Source organism: Tenrec ecaudatus, chromosome 16 (assembly GCF_050624435.1).
Source record: "Tenrec ecaudatus isolate mTenEca1 chromosome 16, mTenEca1.hap1, whole genome shotgun sequence".
NCBI classification, from domain to species: Eukaryota; Metazoa; Chordata; class Mammalia; order Afrosoricida; family Tenrecidae; genus Tenrec; species Tenrec ecaudatus.
Genome location: NC_134545.1, coordinates 34,681,420 through 34,697,963, shown reverse-complemented (window position 1 = coordinate 34,697,963; position 16,544 = coordinate 34,681,420).

Genomic DNA, 16,544 nt, shown 5'->3' with positions numbered 1-16,544 from the left:
GCTAGTTAACCTAGATAGTCCAATTTCCCGCTAGTTAACCTAGATAGACCAAGTGCCCGCTAGGGAACCTATCTAGTCCAAGTATCCGCTAGGAAACATACATAGTCCAAGTGCCCGCTAGGTAACGTACATAGTCCAAGTGCCCGCTAGGTAACGTAGATAGTCCAAGTGCCCGCTAGGGAACGTACATAGTCCAAGTGCCCGCTAAGTAACCTAGATAGTCCAAGTGCACGCTAGTTAACCTACATAGTCCAAGTGCCTGCTAGGTAACCTAGATTGTCCAAGTGCCCACTAGTTAACCTACATAGTCCAGGTTCCGCCTAGGTAACCTAGATAGTTCAAGGGCCCGCTAGGTAACCTACATTGTCCTAGTGCCCCCTAGTTAACCTACATTCTCCAAGTGCCCGATAGAGAACCAACATAGTCCAAGTGCCCGCTAGGTAACCTACATAGTCCAAATGCCCGCTAGTTAACCTCCATAGTCCAAGTGGCCGATAGGGAACCTACATATTGCAAGGGTCCGCTAGTTAACCTAAGTAGTCCAAGGGCCCGCTAGTTAACATACATAGTCCAAGTGCCCAGTATTTAACTTACATAGTTCAAGTGTCCGTAGGGAACATTCATAGTCCAAGTGCCCGCTAGGGAACCTACATAGTCCAAGTGACCGCTCGGGAACCTACGTAGTCCAAGTGCCCGCTAGGGAATCTACATAGTCCAAGACCCGCTAGTTTACGTAGATAGTCCAAGTGCTGCTAGTTAATCTACATAGTCCAAGGGCCCGCTAGTTAACCTTCATATTGCAAGTGTCCGCTACTTAACGTACATATTCCAAGTGCTCGCTAGTTAACCTACATAATCTAAGTTCCCGTTAGCTAACCTAGATAGTCCAAGGGCCCGCTAGTTTACCTACATAGTCCAAGTGCCAGCTAGGTAACATAGATGGTACAAGTGCCCGCTATAGAACCTAGATAGTCCAAGTGCCTCTTAGCTAACCTAGATAGTCCAAGTGGCGGCTAGGTAACCTACATAGTCCAAGTGCCCGTTCATTAACTTAGATAATCCAAGTGCCCACTAGGTAACCTTGAAAATCCAAGTGCCCGCTAGTTAACCTACATAGTCCAAGTGCCCGATAAGGAACCTACATAGTCCAAGTGCCCGTTCGTTAACCTAGATAATCCAAGTGCCCACTAGGTAACCTTGACAATCCAAGTGCCCGCTAGTTAACCTACATAGTCCAAGTGCCCGATAGGGAACCTACATAATCCAAGTGCCCGCTAGGCAACCTACATAGTCCAAGTGCCCGTTAGTTAACCTACATAGTCCAAGTGCCCGCTAGGTAACCTAAATAGTCCAAATGCCCGCTAGGGAACCTACATAGTCCAAGTGCCCGCTAGTTAACCTAGATAGTCCAAGTGCCTGCTAGTAAACCTACATAATCCATGGGCCCGCCAGTTAACCTACATAGTGCAAGGGCACGCTAGTTAGCCTACATCGTCCAAGGGCCCGCTAGTTAACCTAGATAGTCCAAGTGCCCGCTAGTTAACCTAGATAGTCCAAATGCCCGCTAGGTAACCTAGACAGTTCAAGTGACCACTAGGTTACCTACATAGTCCAAGTGCCCGTTCGTTAACCTACATAGTCCAAGTGCCCGCTAGGTAACCAATATAGTCCAAATGCCCGCCAGGGGCCCTAATAGTCCAAATGCCCGCTAGTTAACCTAGATAGTCCAAGTGCTCGCTAGTCAACCTAGATAGTCCAAGTGTCCGCTAGGGAACCTATCTAGTCCAAGTACCCGTTAGGAAACATACATAGTCCAAGTGCCCGCTAGGTAACGTAGATAGTCCTAGTCCCCGCTAGGGAACGTACATAGTCCAAGTGCCCGCTAGGTAACCTAGATAGTCCAATTGCCTTCTAGTTAACCTACATAGTCCAAGTGCCTGCTAGGTAACCTAGATAGTCCAAGTGCCCACTAGTTAACCTACATAGTCCAGACCCCCCTAGGTAACCTAGATAGTTCAAGGGCCCGCTAGGTAACCTACAATGTCCTTGTGCCCAATAGTTAACCTACATTCTCCATGTGTCCGATAGTGAACCTACATAGTCCAAGTGCCCGCTAGGTTACCTACATAGTCCAGGTGCCCGTTGGTTAACCTAGATAGTCCAAGTGCCCACTAGGTAACCTACATAGTCCAAGTGCCCGCTAGGTAACCTATATAGTCCAAGTGCCCGCTAGTTAACCTGCATAGTCCAAGGGCTCACTTGTTAACTTAGATAGTCCAAGTGCCCGCTAGTTAACCTAGATCATACAAGTGCCCGCTAGTTAACCTAGATTGTCCAAGTGCCCGCTAGTTAACCTACATAGTCCAAGGGCCCACTAGTTAACCTAGATAGTCCATGTGTCCTCTAGTTAATCTACGTAGTCCAAGTGCCCGCTAGTTAACCTATATACCAAGTGTCCGCTACATAACCTAGATATTCCAAGGGCACGCTAGTTAACCTATATCGTCCAAGTGCCCGCTAGGCAACCTAGATAGTCCAAGTGCCCGCTAAGGAACCTACATAGTCCAAGTGCACGCTAGTTAACCTAGATAGTCCAAGTGCCCGCTAGTTAACCTAGATAGTCCAAGTGCCTGCTAGGTAACCTACATAGTGCAAGTGTCCGATAGTTAACCTACATATTCCAAGTGCCCGCTAGTTAACATAGATAGCCCAAGTGCCCGCTAGGGAACGTACATAGTCCAAGTGCCCGCTAGGTAACCTAGATAGTGCAATTGCGCGCTAGTTAATCTAGATAGTTCAAGTACCCGCTAGGTAACCTAGATCGTCCAAGGGCCCCCTAGTTAGCCTACATAGTCCAAGTGCCCGCTAGGTAACCTAGATAGTAGAATGCCCGTTCGGTAACCTAGATAGTCCAAGTGCCCTTTAGGGAATGTAGATAGTCCAAGGGCCCGCTAGTAAACCTACATAGTCCATTGGCCCGCTAGTTAACCTTCATATTGCAAGTGTCCGCTACTTAACGTACATATTCCAAGTGCTCGCTAGTTAACTTACATTATCTAAGTGCCCGTTAGCTAACCTAGATAGTCCAAGGGCCCGCTAGTTGACCTACATAGTGCAAGTGCCAGCTAGGTATCCTAGATTGTACAAGTGCCCGCTCGGGAACCTAAATAGTCCAAGTTCCTGTTAGCTAACCTAGATAGTCCAAGTGGCGGCTAGGTAACCTACATAGTCCAAGTGCCCGTTCGTTAACCTAGATAATCTAAGTGCCCACTAGGTAACCTTGACAATCCAAGTGCCCGCTAGTTAACCTACATAGTTCAAGTGCCCGATAGGGAACCTACATAATCCAAGTACACGCTAGGCAACCTACATAGTCCAAGTGCCCGTTAGTTAACCTACATAGTCCAAGTGCCCGCTAGGTAACCTAAATAGTCCAAGTGCCCGCTAGTTAACCTAGATAGTCCAAGTGCCTGCTAGTAAACCTACATAATCCATGGGCCCGCTAGTTAACCTACATCGTCCAAGGGCCCGCTAGTTAACCTAGATAATCTAAGTCCCCGCTAGTTAACCTACATAGTCCAAGTGCCTGCTAGGTAACCTAGACAGTTCAAGTGACCACTAGGTTACCTATATAGTCCAAGTGCCCGTTCGTTAACCTACCTAGACCATGTGCCCGCTATGTAACCAATATAATCCAAATACCCGCCAGGGGCCCTAATAGTCCAAATGCCCGCTAGTTAACTTAGATAGTCCAAGTGCTCGCTAGTTAACCTAGATAGTCCAATTTCCCGCTAGTTAACCTAGATAGACCAAGTGCCCGCTAGGGAACCTATCTAGTCCAAGTATCCGCTAGGAAACATACATAGTCCAAGTGCCCGCTAGGTAACGTACATAGTCCAAGTGCCCGCTAGGTAACGTAGATAGTCCAAGTGCCCGCTAGGGAACGTACATAGTCCAAGTGCCCGCTAAGTAACCTAGATAGTCCAAGTGCACGCTAGTTAACCTACATAGTCCAAGTGCCTGCTAGGTAACCTAGATTGTCCAAGTGCCCACTAGTTAACCTACATAGTCCAGGTTCCGCCTAGGTAACCTAGATAGTTCAAGGGCCCGCTAGGTAACCTACATTGTCCTAGTGCCCCCTAGTTAACCTACATTCTCCAAGTGCCCGATAGAGAACCAACATAGTCCAAGTGCCCGCTAGGTAACCTACATAGTCCAAATGCCCGCTAGTTAACCTCCATAGTCCAAGTGGCCGATAGGGAACCTACATATTGCAAGGGTCCGCTAGTTAACCTAAGTAGTCCAAGGGCCCGCTAGTTAACATACATAGTCCAAGTGCCCAGTATTTAACTTACATAGTTCAAGTGTCCGTAGGGAACATTCATAGTCCAAGTGCCCGCTAGGGAACCTACATAGTCCAAGTGACCGCTCGGGAACCTACGTAGTCCAAGTGCCCGCTAGGGAATCTACATAGTCCAAGACCCGCTAGTTTACGTAGATAGTCCAAGTGCTGCTAGTTAATCTACATAGTCCAAGGGCCCGCTAGTTAACCTTCATATTGCAAGTGTCCGCTACTTAACGTACATATTCCAAGTGCTCGCTAGTTAACCTACATAATCTAAGTTCCCGTTAGCTAACCTAGATAGTCCAAGGGCCCGCTAGTTTACCTACATAGTCCAAGTGCCAGCTAGGTAACATAGATGGTACAAGTGCCCGCTATAGAACCTAGATAGTCCAAGTGCCTCTTAGCTAACCTAGATAGTCCAAGTGGCGGCTAGGTAACCTACATAGTCCAAGTGCCCGTTCATTAACTTAGATAATCCAAGTGCCCACTAGGTAACCTTGAAAATCCAAGTGCCCGCTAGTTAACCTACATAGTCCAAGTGCCCGATAAGGAACCTACATAGTCCAAGTGCCCGTTCGTTAACCTAGATAATCCAAGTGCCCACTAGGTAACCTTGACAATCCAAGTGCCCGCTAGTTAACCTACATAGTCCAAGTGCCCGATAGGGAACCTACATAATCCAAGTGCCCGCTAGGCAACCTACATAGTCCAAGTGCCCGTTAGTTAACCTACATAGTCCAAGTGCCCGCTAGGTAACCTAAATAGTCCAAATGCCCGCTAGGGAACCTACATAGTCCAAGTGCCCGCTAGTTAACCTAGATAGTCCAAGTGCCTGCTAGTAAACCTACATAATCCATGGGCCCGCCAGTTAACCTACATAGTGCAAGGGCACGCTAGTTAGCCTACATCGTCCAAGGGCCCGCTAGTTAACCTAGATAGTCCAAGTGCCCGCTAGTTAACCTAGATAGTCCAAATGCCCGCTAGGTAACCTAGACAGTTCAAGTGACCACTAGGTTACCTACATAGTCCAAGGGCCCGTTCGTTAACCTACATAGTCCAAGTGCCCGCTAGGTAACCAATATAGTCCAAATGCCCGCCAGGGGCCCTAATAGTCCAAATGCCCGCTAGTTAACCTAGATAGTCCAAGTGCTCGCTAGTCAACCTAGATAGTCCAAGTGTCCGCTAGGGAACCTATCTAGTCCAAGTACCCGTTAGGAAACATACATAGTCCAAGTGCCCGCTAGGTAACGTAGATAGTCCTAGTCCCCGCTAGGGAACGTACATAGTCCAAGTGCCCGCTAGGTAACCTAGATAGTCCAATTGCCTTCTAGTTAACCTACATAGTCCAAGTGCCTGCTAGGTAACCTAGAGAGTCCAAGTGCCCACTAGTTAACCTACATAGTCCAGACCCCCCTAGGTAACCTAGATAGTTCAAGGGCCCGCTAGGTAACCTACAATGTCCTTGTGCCCAATAGTTAACCTACATTCTCCATGTGTCCGATAGTGAACCTACATAGTCCAAGTGCCCGCTAGGTAACCTACATAGTCCAAATGCCCGCTAGTTAACCTCCATAGTCCAAGTGCCCGATAGGGAACCTACATAGTGCAAGTGTCCGCTAGTTAACCTAAGTAGTCCAAGGGCCCGCTAGTTAACATACATAGTCCAAGTGCCCTGTATTTAACTTACATAGTTCAAGTGTCCGTAGGGAACATTCATAGTCCAAGTGCCCGCTAGGGAACCTACGTAGTCCAAGTGCCCGCTAGGGAATCTACATAGTCCAAGGGCAGCTAGTTTACGTAGATAGTCCAAGTGCTGCTATTTAATCTACATAGTCCAAGGGCCCACTAGTTAACCTACATAGTGAAAGTACCCGCTAGTTAACCTAGATCGTCCAAGTGTCCGCTAGTTAACCTACATAGTCCAAGTGCGCGCTAGGGAACCTACATAGTCCAAGTGCCCGCTCTGGAACATACATAGTCCAAGTGCCTTCTAGGGAATCTACATAGTCCAAGGGCCCGCTAGTTAACGTAGATAGTCCAAGTGCCGCTAGTTAATCTACATAGTCCAAGGGCCCGCTAGATAACCTACATAGTCCAAGTACCCGCTAGTTAACCTAGATCGTCCAAGGGCCCGCTAGTTAACCTACATCGTCCAAGGGCTCGCTAGTTAACCTAGATAGTCCAAGTGCCCACTAGTTAACCTACATAATCCACGTGCCCTAAAGGGAACCTACATAATCCTAGTGCCCGCTAGGGAACCTACATAGTCCAAGTGCTCGCTAGGTAACCTACATAGTCCAAGTTCCCGCTTGGCAACCTAAATAGTCCAAATGCCTGCTCGGGAAACTACATAGTCCAAGTGCCCGCTAGTTAACCTAGATAGCTCAAGTGCCTGCTAGTAAACCTACATAATCCATGGGCCCGCTAGTTAACCTACATAGTGCAAGGGCCCGCTAGTTAACCTAGATCGTGCAAGTGTCCGCTAGTTAACCTACATAGTCCAAGTGCCCGCTAGGTAACCTAGATAGTCCATGTGCCCGCTAGTTAACCTAGATAGTCCACGTGCCCAATAGGGGACGTACATAGTCCAAGTGCCCGCTAGGTAACCTAGATAGTTCTAGTGCCCGTTACCTAACCTAGATAGTCCAAGTGCCCGCCAGGCAACCTAGACAGTCCAAGTGCCCGCTAGGTTACCTGCATAGTCCAAGTGACAGTTAGTTAACCTAGATCGTCCAAGTGCCCGCTAGTTAACCTAGATTTTCCAAGTGCCCGCTAGTTAACCTACATAGTCCAAGGGCCCACTAGTTAACCTAGATAGTCCAAGTGTCCTCTAGTTAATCTACATAGTCTAAGTGCCCGCTAGTTAACCTATATAACAAGTGCCCGCTACGGAACCTAGATATTCCAAAGGCACGCTAGTTAACCTATATCGTCCAAGTGCCAGCTAGGCAACCTAGATAGTCCAAGTGCCCGCTAAGGAACCTACATAGTCCAAGTGCACGCTAGTTAACCTAGATAGTCCATGTGCCTGCTAGTTAACCTAGATAGTTCAAGTACCCGCTAGGTAACCTAGATCGTCCAAGGGCCCCTTAGTTAGCCTACATAGTCCAAGTGCCCGCTAGGTAACCTAGATAGTCCAAGTGCCCGTTCGGTAACCTAGATAGTCCAAGTGCCTGCTAGGTAACCTAGATAGTGCAAGTGTCCGCTAGTTAACCTACAAATTCCAAGTGCCCGCTCATTAACATAGATAGCCCAAGTGCCCGCTAGGGAACTTACATAGTCCAAGTGCCCGCTAGGTAACCTAGATACTGCAAGTGCCCGCTAGTTAACCCCGAGAGTTCAAGTACCCGCTAGGTTACCTAGATCATTCAAGGGCCCCCTAGTTAGCCTACATATTCCAAGTGCCCGCTAAGTAACCTAGATAGTCTAAGTGCCCGTTCGGTAACCTAGATAGTCCAAGTGCCCTTTAGGGAATCTAGATAGTCCAAGGGCCCGCTTGTAAACCTACATAGTCCATGGGCCCGCTAGTTAACCTTCATAGTGCAAGTGTCCGCTACTTAACGTACATATTCCAAGTGCTCGCTAGTTAACCTACATAATCAAAGTGCCCGTTAGCTAACCTAGATAGTCCAAGGGCCCACTAGTTGACCTACATAGTCCAAGTGCCAGCTAGGTAACCTAGATAGTACAAGTGCCCGCTAGAGAACCTAGATAGTCCAAGTGCCTGTTAGCTAACCTAGATAGTCCAAGTGGCGGCTAGGTAACCTACATAGTCCAAGTGCCCGTTCGTTAACCTAGATAATCCATGTGCCCACTACGTAACAGTCCAAGGGCCCGCTAGTTAACCTACAGTCCAAGTGCCCGCTAGTTAACCTACATAGTCCAAGTGCCCCATAGGGCACCTACATAATCCAAGTGCCCGCTAGGCAACCTACATAGTCCAAGTGACCGTTAGTTAACCTAGATAGTCAAAGTGCCTTCTAGGTAACCTAGATAGTCCAAGTGCCCGCTAGGTAACTTACATGGTCCAAGTGCCCGCTAGGTAACCTAAATAGTCCAAATGCCCGCTAGGGAAACTACATAGTCCAAGTGCCCGCTAGTTAACCTAGAGAGTCCAAGTGCCTGCTAGTAAACCTACATAATCCATGGGCCCGCTAGTTAACCTACATAGTGCAAGGGCCCGCTAGTTAACCTACATTGTCCAAGGGCCCGCTAGTTAACCTAGATAGTCCAAGTGCCCGCTAGTTAACCTACATTGTCCAAGTGCCCGCTAGGTAACCTAGAGAGTTCAAGTGACAACTAGGTTACCTACATAGTCCAAGTGCCCGTTCGTTAACCTACATAGTCCAAGTTCCCGCTAGGTAACCAATATAGTACAAATGCCCGCTAGGAGCGCTAATAGTCCAAATGCCCGTTAGTTAACCTAGATAGTCCAAGTGCTCGCTAGTTAACCTAGATAGTCCAAGTGCCTGCTAGTTAACCTAGATAGTCCAAGTGCCCGCTAGGGAACCTATCTAGTCCAAGTACCCGCTAGGAAACGTACATAGTCCAAGTGCCCGCTAGGTAACGTACTTAGTCCAAGTGCCCGCTAGGTAACGTAGATAGTCCAACGGCCCGCTAGAGAACGTACATAGTCCAAGTGCCCGCTAGGTAACCTAGATAGTCCAAGTGCCCGCTAGTTAACCTACATAGTCCAGGTTCCCCCTAGGTAACCTAGATAGTCCAAGGGCCCGCTAGGTAACCTACATTGTCCTAGTGCCCCCTAGTTAACCTACATTCTCCAAGTGCCCGATAGGGAACATACATAATCCAAGTGCCCGCTAGGTAACCTACATAGTCCAATTGCCCGCTGGTTAACCTACATAGTCCAAGGGCCCGATAGGGAACCTACATAGTGCAAGTGTCCGCTAGTTAACCTAAGTAGTCCAAGGGCCCGCAGGTTAACATACATAGTCCAAGTGCCCGGTAGTTAACTTACATAGTCCAAGTGCCCGCTAGTTAACCTACATAGTCCAAGTGCCCGCTAGGTAACCTAGATAGTCCATGTGCCCGCTAGTTAACCTAGATAGTCCACGTGCCCACTAGGGGACGTACATAGTCCAAGTGCCCGCTAGGTAACCTAGATAGTTCTAGTGCCCGTTACCTAACCTAGATAGTCCAAGTGCCCGCCAGGCAACCTAGACAGTCCAAGTGCCCACTATGTAACCTAGACAGTCCAAGTGCCCGTTAGGTTACCTGCATAGTCCAAGTGACCGTTCGTTAACCTAGATCATCCAAGTGCCCGCTAGTTAACCTAGATTTTCCAAGTGCCCGCTAGTTAAACTACATAGTCCAAGGGCCCACTAGTAAACCTAGATAGTCCAAGTGTCCTCTAGTTAATCTATATAGCCTAAGTGCCCGGTAGTTAACCTATATACCAAGTGCCCGCTATGTAACCTAGATATTCCAAGGGCACGCTAGTTAACCTATATCGTCCAAGTGCCTGCTAGGCAACCTAGATAGTCCAAGTGCCCGCTAAGGAACCTACATAGTCCAAGTGCACGCTAGTTAACCTAGATAGTCCAAGTGCCCGCTAAGGAACCTACATAGTCCAAGTGCACGCTAGTTAACCTAGATAGTCCATGTGCCCGCTAGTTAACCTAGATAGTTCAAGTACCCGCTAGGTTACCTAGATCGTCCAAGGGCCCCCTAGTTAGCCTACATAGTCCTAGTGCCCGCTAGGTAACCTAGATAGTCTAAGTGCCCGTTCGGTAACCTAGATAGTCCAAGTGCCTGCTAGGTAACCTAGATAGTGCAAGTGTCCGCTAGTTAACCTACATATTCCAAGTGCCCGCTCGTTAACATAGATAGCCCAAGTGCCCGCTAGGGAACGTACATAGTCTAAGTGCCCGCTAGGTAACCTAGATACTGCAAGTGCCCGCTAGATAACACCGAGAGTTCAAGTACCCGCTAGGTTACCTAGATCGTCCAAGGGCCCCCTAGTTAGCCTACATAGTCCAAGTGCCCGCTAGGTAACCTAGATAGTCTAAGTGCCCGTTCGGTAACCTAGATAGTCCAAGTGCCCTTTAGGGAATCTAGATAGTCCAAGAGCCCGCTAGTAAACCTACATTGTCCATGGGCCCGCTAGTTAACCTTCATAGAGCAAGTGTCCGCTACTTAACGTACATATTCCAAGTGCTCGCTAGTTAACCTACATAATCAAAGTGCCCCTTAGCTAACCTAGATAGTCCAAGGGCCCGCTAGTTGACCTACATAGTCCAAGTGCCAGCTAGGTAACCTAGATAGTACAAGTGCCCGTTAGAACATCTAGATAGTCCAAGTGCCTGTTAGCTAACCTAGATAGTCCAAGTGGCGGCTAGGTAACCTACATAGTCCAAGTGCCCGTTCGTTAACCTAGATAATCCAAGTGCCCACTAGGTAACCTTGACAGTCCAAGTGCCCGCTAGTTAACTTACATAGTCCAAGTGCCCCATAGGGAACCTACATGATCCAAGTGCCCGCTAGGCAACCTACATAGTCCAAGTGACCGTTAGTTAACCTAGATAGTCAAAGTGCCTGCTAGGTAACCTAGATAGTCCAAGTGCCCGCTAGGTAACCTACATAGTGCAAATGCCCGCTAGTTAACCTAGATAGTTCAAGTGCCTGCTAGTAAACCTACATAATCCATGGGCCCGCTAGTTAACCTACATAGTGCAAGGGCCCGCTAGTTAACCTACATTGTCCAAGGGCCCGCTAGTTAACCTAGATAGTCGAAGTGCCCGCTATTTAACCTACATAGGCCAAGTGCCCTCTTGGTAACCTAGACATTTCAAGTGACCACTAGGTTACCTACATAGTCCAAGTGCCTGTTCGTTAACCTACATAGTTCAAATTCCCGCTAGGTAACCAATATAGTCCAAATGCCCGCTAGGTGCCCTAATAGTCCAAATGCCCGCTAGTTAACCTAGATAGTCCAAGTGCTCGCTAGTTAACCTAGATAGTCCAAATGCCCGCTAGTTAACCTAGATAGTCCAAGTGCCCGAAAGGGAACCTATCTAGTCCAAGTACCCGCTAGGAAACGTACATAGTCCAAGTGCCCGCTAGGTAACATACTTAGTCCAAGTGCCCACTAGGTAACGTAGATAGTCCAAGTGTTCGCTAGAGATCGTACATAGTCCATTTGCCCGCTAGGTAACCTAGATAGTCCAAGTGCCCGCTAGTTAACCTACATAGTCCAAGTGCCTGCTAGGTAACCTAGATAGTCCAAGTGCCCACTAGTTAACCTACATAGTCCAGGTTCCCCCTAGGTAACCTAGATAGTCCAAGGGCCCGCTAGGTAACCTACATTGTCCTAGTGCCACCTAGTTAACCTACATAGTCCAAGTGCCCGATAGGGAACCGACATAGTCCAAGTGCCCCATAGGGAACCTACATAGTGCAAGTGTCCGCTAGTTAACCTAAGTAGTCTAAGGGCCCGCTAGTTAAAATACATAGTCCAAGTGCCCGCTAGTTAACCTACATAGTCCAAGTGCCCCATAGGGAACCTACATAGTGCAAGTGTCCGCTAGTTAACCTAAGTAGTCCAAGGGCCCGCTAGTTAACATACATAGTCCAAGTGCCCGCTAGGGAACCTACGTAGTCCAAGGGCCCGCTAGTTAACGTAGATAGTCCAAGTGCTGCTAGTTAATCTACATAGCCCAAGGGCCCGCTAGTTAACCTACATAGTCCAAGTACCCGCTAGTTAACCTAGATCATCCAAGTGTCCGCTAGTTAACCTACATAGTCCAAGTGCCCGCTAGGGAACATAGATCGTTCAAGTACTGGTTAGTTAACCTACATCATCCAAGGGCCCTCTAGTTAACCTAGATCGTCCAAGTGTCCTCTAGTTAACCTACATAGTCCAAGTGCTCGCTAGGTAACCTACATAGTGCAAGTGTCTGCTAGGTAACCTACATAGTCCAAGTGCCCGCTAGTTAACATAGATTGTCCAAGTGCCCGCTAGGGAAGGTACATAGTCCAAGTGTCCGCTAGGTAACCTAGAGAGTGCAAGTGCCCTCTAGTTAACCTACTTAGTCCAAGTGCCTGCTAGGTACCCTAGATAGTCGAAGGGCCTGCTAGTTAACCTACATAGTCCAAGTGCCCGCTAGGTATCCTACATAGTGCAAGTGTCCGCTAGTTAACCTACATAGTCCAAGCGCCCGCTAGTTAACCTAGATAGTCCAAGTGCCCGCTAGGTTACCTACATAGTGCAAGTGTCCGCTAGTTACCCTAAGTAGTCCAAGGGCCCGCAGGTTAACATACATAGTCCAAGTGCCCGGTAGTTAACTTAAATAGTTCAAGTGTCCGTAGGGAACATACATAGTCCAAGTCTCCGCTAGGGAACATACATAGTCCAAGTGCCCGCTAGGGAACCTACATATTCCAAGTGCCCGCTAGGGAATCTACATAGTCCAAGGGCCCGCTAGTTAACGTAGATAGTCCAAGTGCTGCTAGTTAATCTACATAGTCCAAGGGCCCGCTAGGTAACGTACATAGTGCAAGGGCCCGCTAGCTAACCTACATAGTCCAAGGGCCCGCTAGTTAACCTACATAGTCCAAGTACCCGCTAGTTAACCTAGATCGTCCTAATGCCCGCTCGTTAACCTACATAGTCCAAGGGCCCGCTAGGTAACGTAGACAGTTAAAGTGACCAATAGGTTACCTACATAGTCCAAGTGCCAGTTAGTTAACCTACATAGTCCAAGTGCCCGCTAGGTAACCTATATAGTACAATGCCCGATAGGGACCCTAATAGTCCAAGTGCCCGCTAGTTATTCTAGATAGTCCAAGAGCTCGCTAGTAAACCTAGATAGTCCAAGTGCCCAATAGGGAACCTACATAGTCCAGGTGCCCGCTAGTTAACATAGATAGTCCATGTACCCGCTAGGAAACGTACATAGTCCAAGTGCCCGCTAGTTAACGTACATAGTCCAAGTGCCCGCTAGGTAACGTAGATAGTCCAAGTGCCCGCTAGGGAACGTACATAGTCCAAGTGCCCGCTAGGTAACCTAGATAGTCCAAGTGCCCGCTAGTTAACCTACATAGTCCAGGTTCCCCCTAGGTAACCTAGATAGTCCAAGGGCCCGCTAGGTAACCTACATTGTCCTAGTGCCCCCTAGTTAACCTACATTCTCCAAGTGCCCGATAGGGAACATACATAATCCAAGTGCCCGCTAGGTAACCTACATAGTCCAATTGCCCGCTAGTTAACCTACATAGTCCAAGGGCCCGATAGGGAACCTACATAGTGCAAGTGTCCGCTAGTTAACCTAAGTAGTCCAAGGGCCCGCAGGTTAACATACATAGTCCAAGTGCCCGGTAGTTAACTTACATAGTCCAAGTGCCCGCTAGTTAACCTACATAGTCCAAGTGCCCGCTAGGTAACCTAGATAGTCCATGTGCCCGCTAGTTAACCTAGATAGTCCACGTGCCCACTAGGGGACGTACATAGTCCAAGTGCCCGCTAGGTAACCTAGATAGTTCTAGTGCCCGTTACCTAACCTAGATAGTCCAAGTGCCCGCCAGGCAACCTAGACAGTCCAAGTGCCCACTATGTAACCTAGACAGTCCAAGTGCCCGTTAGGTTACCTGCATAGTCCAAGTGACCGTTCGTTAACCTAGATCATCCAAGTGCCCGCTAGTTAACCTAGATTTTCCAAGTGCCCGCTAGTTAAACTACATAGTCCAAGGGCCCACTAGTAAACCTAGATAGTCCAAGTGTCCTCTAGTTAATCTATATAGCCTAAGTGCCCGGTAGTTAACCTATATACCAAGTGCCCGCTATGTAACCTAGATATTCCAAGGGCACGCTAGTTAACCTATATCGTCCAAGTGCCTGCTAGGCAACCTAGATAGTCCAAGTGCCCGCTAAGGAACCTACATAGTCCAAGTGCACGCTAGTTAACCTAGATAGTCCATGTGCCCGCTAGTTAACCTAGATAGTTCAAGTACCCGCTAGGTTACCTAGATCGTCCAAGGGCCCCCTAGTTAGCCTACATAGTCCTAGTGCCCGCTAGGTAACCTAGATAGTCTAAGTGCCCGTTCGGTAACCTAGATAGTCCAAGTGCCTGCTAGGTAACCTAGATAGTGCAAGTGTCCGCTAGTTAACCTACATATTCCAAGTGCCCGCTCGTTAACATAGATAGCCCAAGTGCCCGCTAGGGAACGTACATAGTCTAAGTGCCCGCTAGGTAACCTAGATACTGCAAGTGCCCGCTAGATAACACCGAGAGTTCAAGTACCCGCTAGGTTACCTAGATCGTCCAAGGGCCCCCTAGTTAGCCTACATAGTCCAAGTGCCCGCTAGGTAACCTAGATAGTCTAAGTGCCCGTTCGGTAACCTAGATAGTCCAAGTGCCCTTTAGGGAATCTAGATAGTCCAAGAGCCCGCTAGTAAACCTACATAGTCCATGGGCCCGCTAGTTAACCTTCATAGAGCAAGTGTCCGCTACTTAACGTACATATTCCAAGTGCTCGCTAGTTAACCTACATAATCAAAGTGCCCCTTAGCTAACCTAGATAGTCCAAGGGCCCGCTAGTTGACCTACATAGTCCAAGTGCCAGCTAGGTAACCTAGATAGTACAAGTGCCCGTTAGAACATCTAGATAGTCCAAGTGCCTGTTAGCTAACCTAGATAGTCCAAGTGGCGGCTAGGTAACCTACATAGTCCAAGTGCCCGTTCGTTAACCTAGATAATCCAAGTGCCCACTAGGTAACCTTGACAGTCCAAGTGCCCGCTAGTTAACTTACATAGTCCAAGTGCCCCATAGGGAACCTACATGATCCAAGTGCCCGCTAGGCAACCTACATAGTCCAAGTGACCGTTAGTTAACCTAGATAGTCAAAGTGCCTGCTAGGTAACCTAGATAGTCCAAGTGCCCGCTAGGTAACCTACATAGTGCAAATGCCCGCTAGTTAACCTAGATAGTTCAAGTGCCTGCTAGTAAACCTACATAATCCATGGGCCCGCTAGTTAACCTACATAGTGCAAGGGCCCGCTAGTTAACCTACATTGTCCAAGGGCCCGCTAGTTAACCTAGATAGTCGAAGTGCCCGCTATTTAACCTACATAGGCCAAGTGCCCTCTTGGTAACCTAGACATTTCAAGTGACCACTAGGTTACCTACATAGTCCAAGTGCCTGTTCGTTAACCTACATAGTTCAAATTCCCGCTAGGTAACCAATATAGTCCAAATGCCCGCTAGGTGCCCTAATAGTCCAAATGCCCGCTAGTTAACCTAGATAGTCCAAGTGCTCGCTAGTTAACCTAGATAGTCCAAATGCCCGCTAGTTAACCTAGATAGTCCAAGTGCCCGAAAGGGAACCTATCTAGTCCAAGTACCCGCTAGGAAACGTACATAGTCCAAGTGCCCGCTAGGTAACATACTTAGTCCAAGTGCCCACTAGGTAACGTAGATAGTCCAAGTGTTCGCTAGAGATCGTACATAGTCCATTTGCCCGCTAGGTAACCTAGATAGTCCAAGTGCCCGCTAGTTAACCTACATAGTCCAAGTGCCTGCTAGGTAACCTAGATAGTCCAAGTGCCCACTAGTTAACCTACATAGTCCAGGTTCCCCCTAGGTAACCTAGATAGTCCAAGGGCCCGCTAGGTAACCTACATTGTCCTAGTGCCACCTAGTTAACCTACATAGTCCAAGTGCCCGATAGGGAACCGACATAGTCCAAGTGCCCCATAGGGAACCTACATAGTGCAAGTGTCCGCTAGTTAACCTAAGTAGTCTAAGGGCCCGCTAGTTAAAATACATAGTCCAAGTGCCCGCTAGTTAACCTACATAGTCCAAGTGCCCCATAGGGAACCTACATAGTGCAAGTGTCCGCTAGTTAACCTAAGTAGTCCAAGGGCCCGCTAGTTAACATACATAGTCCAAGTGCCCGCTAGGGAACCTACGTAGTCCAAGGGCCCGCTAGTTAACGTAGATAGTCCAAGTGCTGCTAGTTAATCTACATAGCCCAAGGGCCCGCTAGTTAACCTACATAGTCCAAGTACCCGCTAGTTAACCTAGATCATCCAAGTGTCCGCTAGTTAACCTACATAGTCCAAGTGCCCGCTAGGGAACATAGATCGTTCAAGTACTGGTTAGTTAACCTACATCATCCAAGGGCCCTCTAGTTAACCTAGATCGTCCAAGTGTCCTCTAGTTAACCTACATAGTCCAAGTG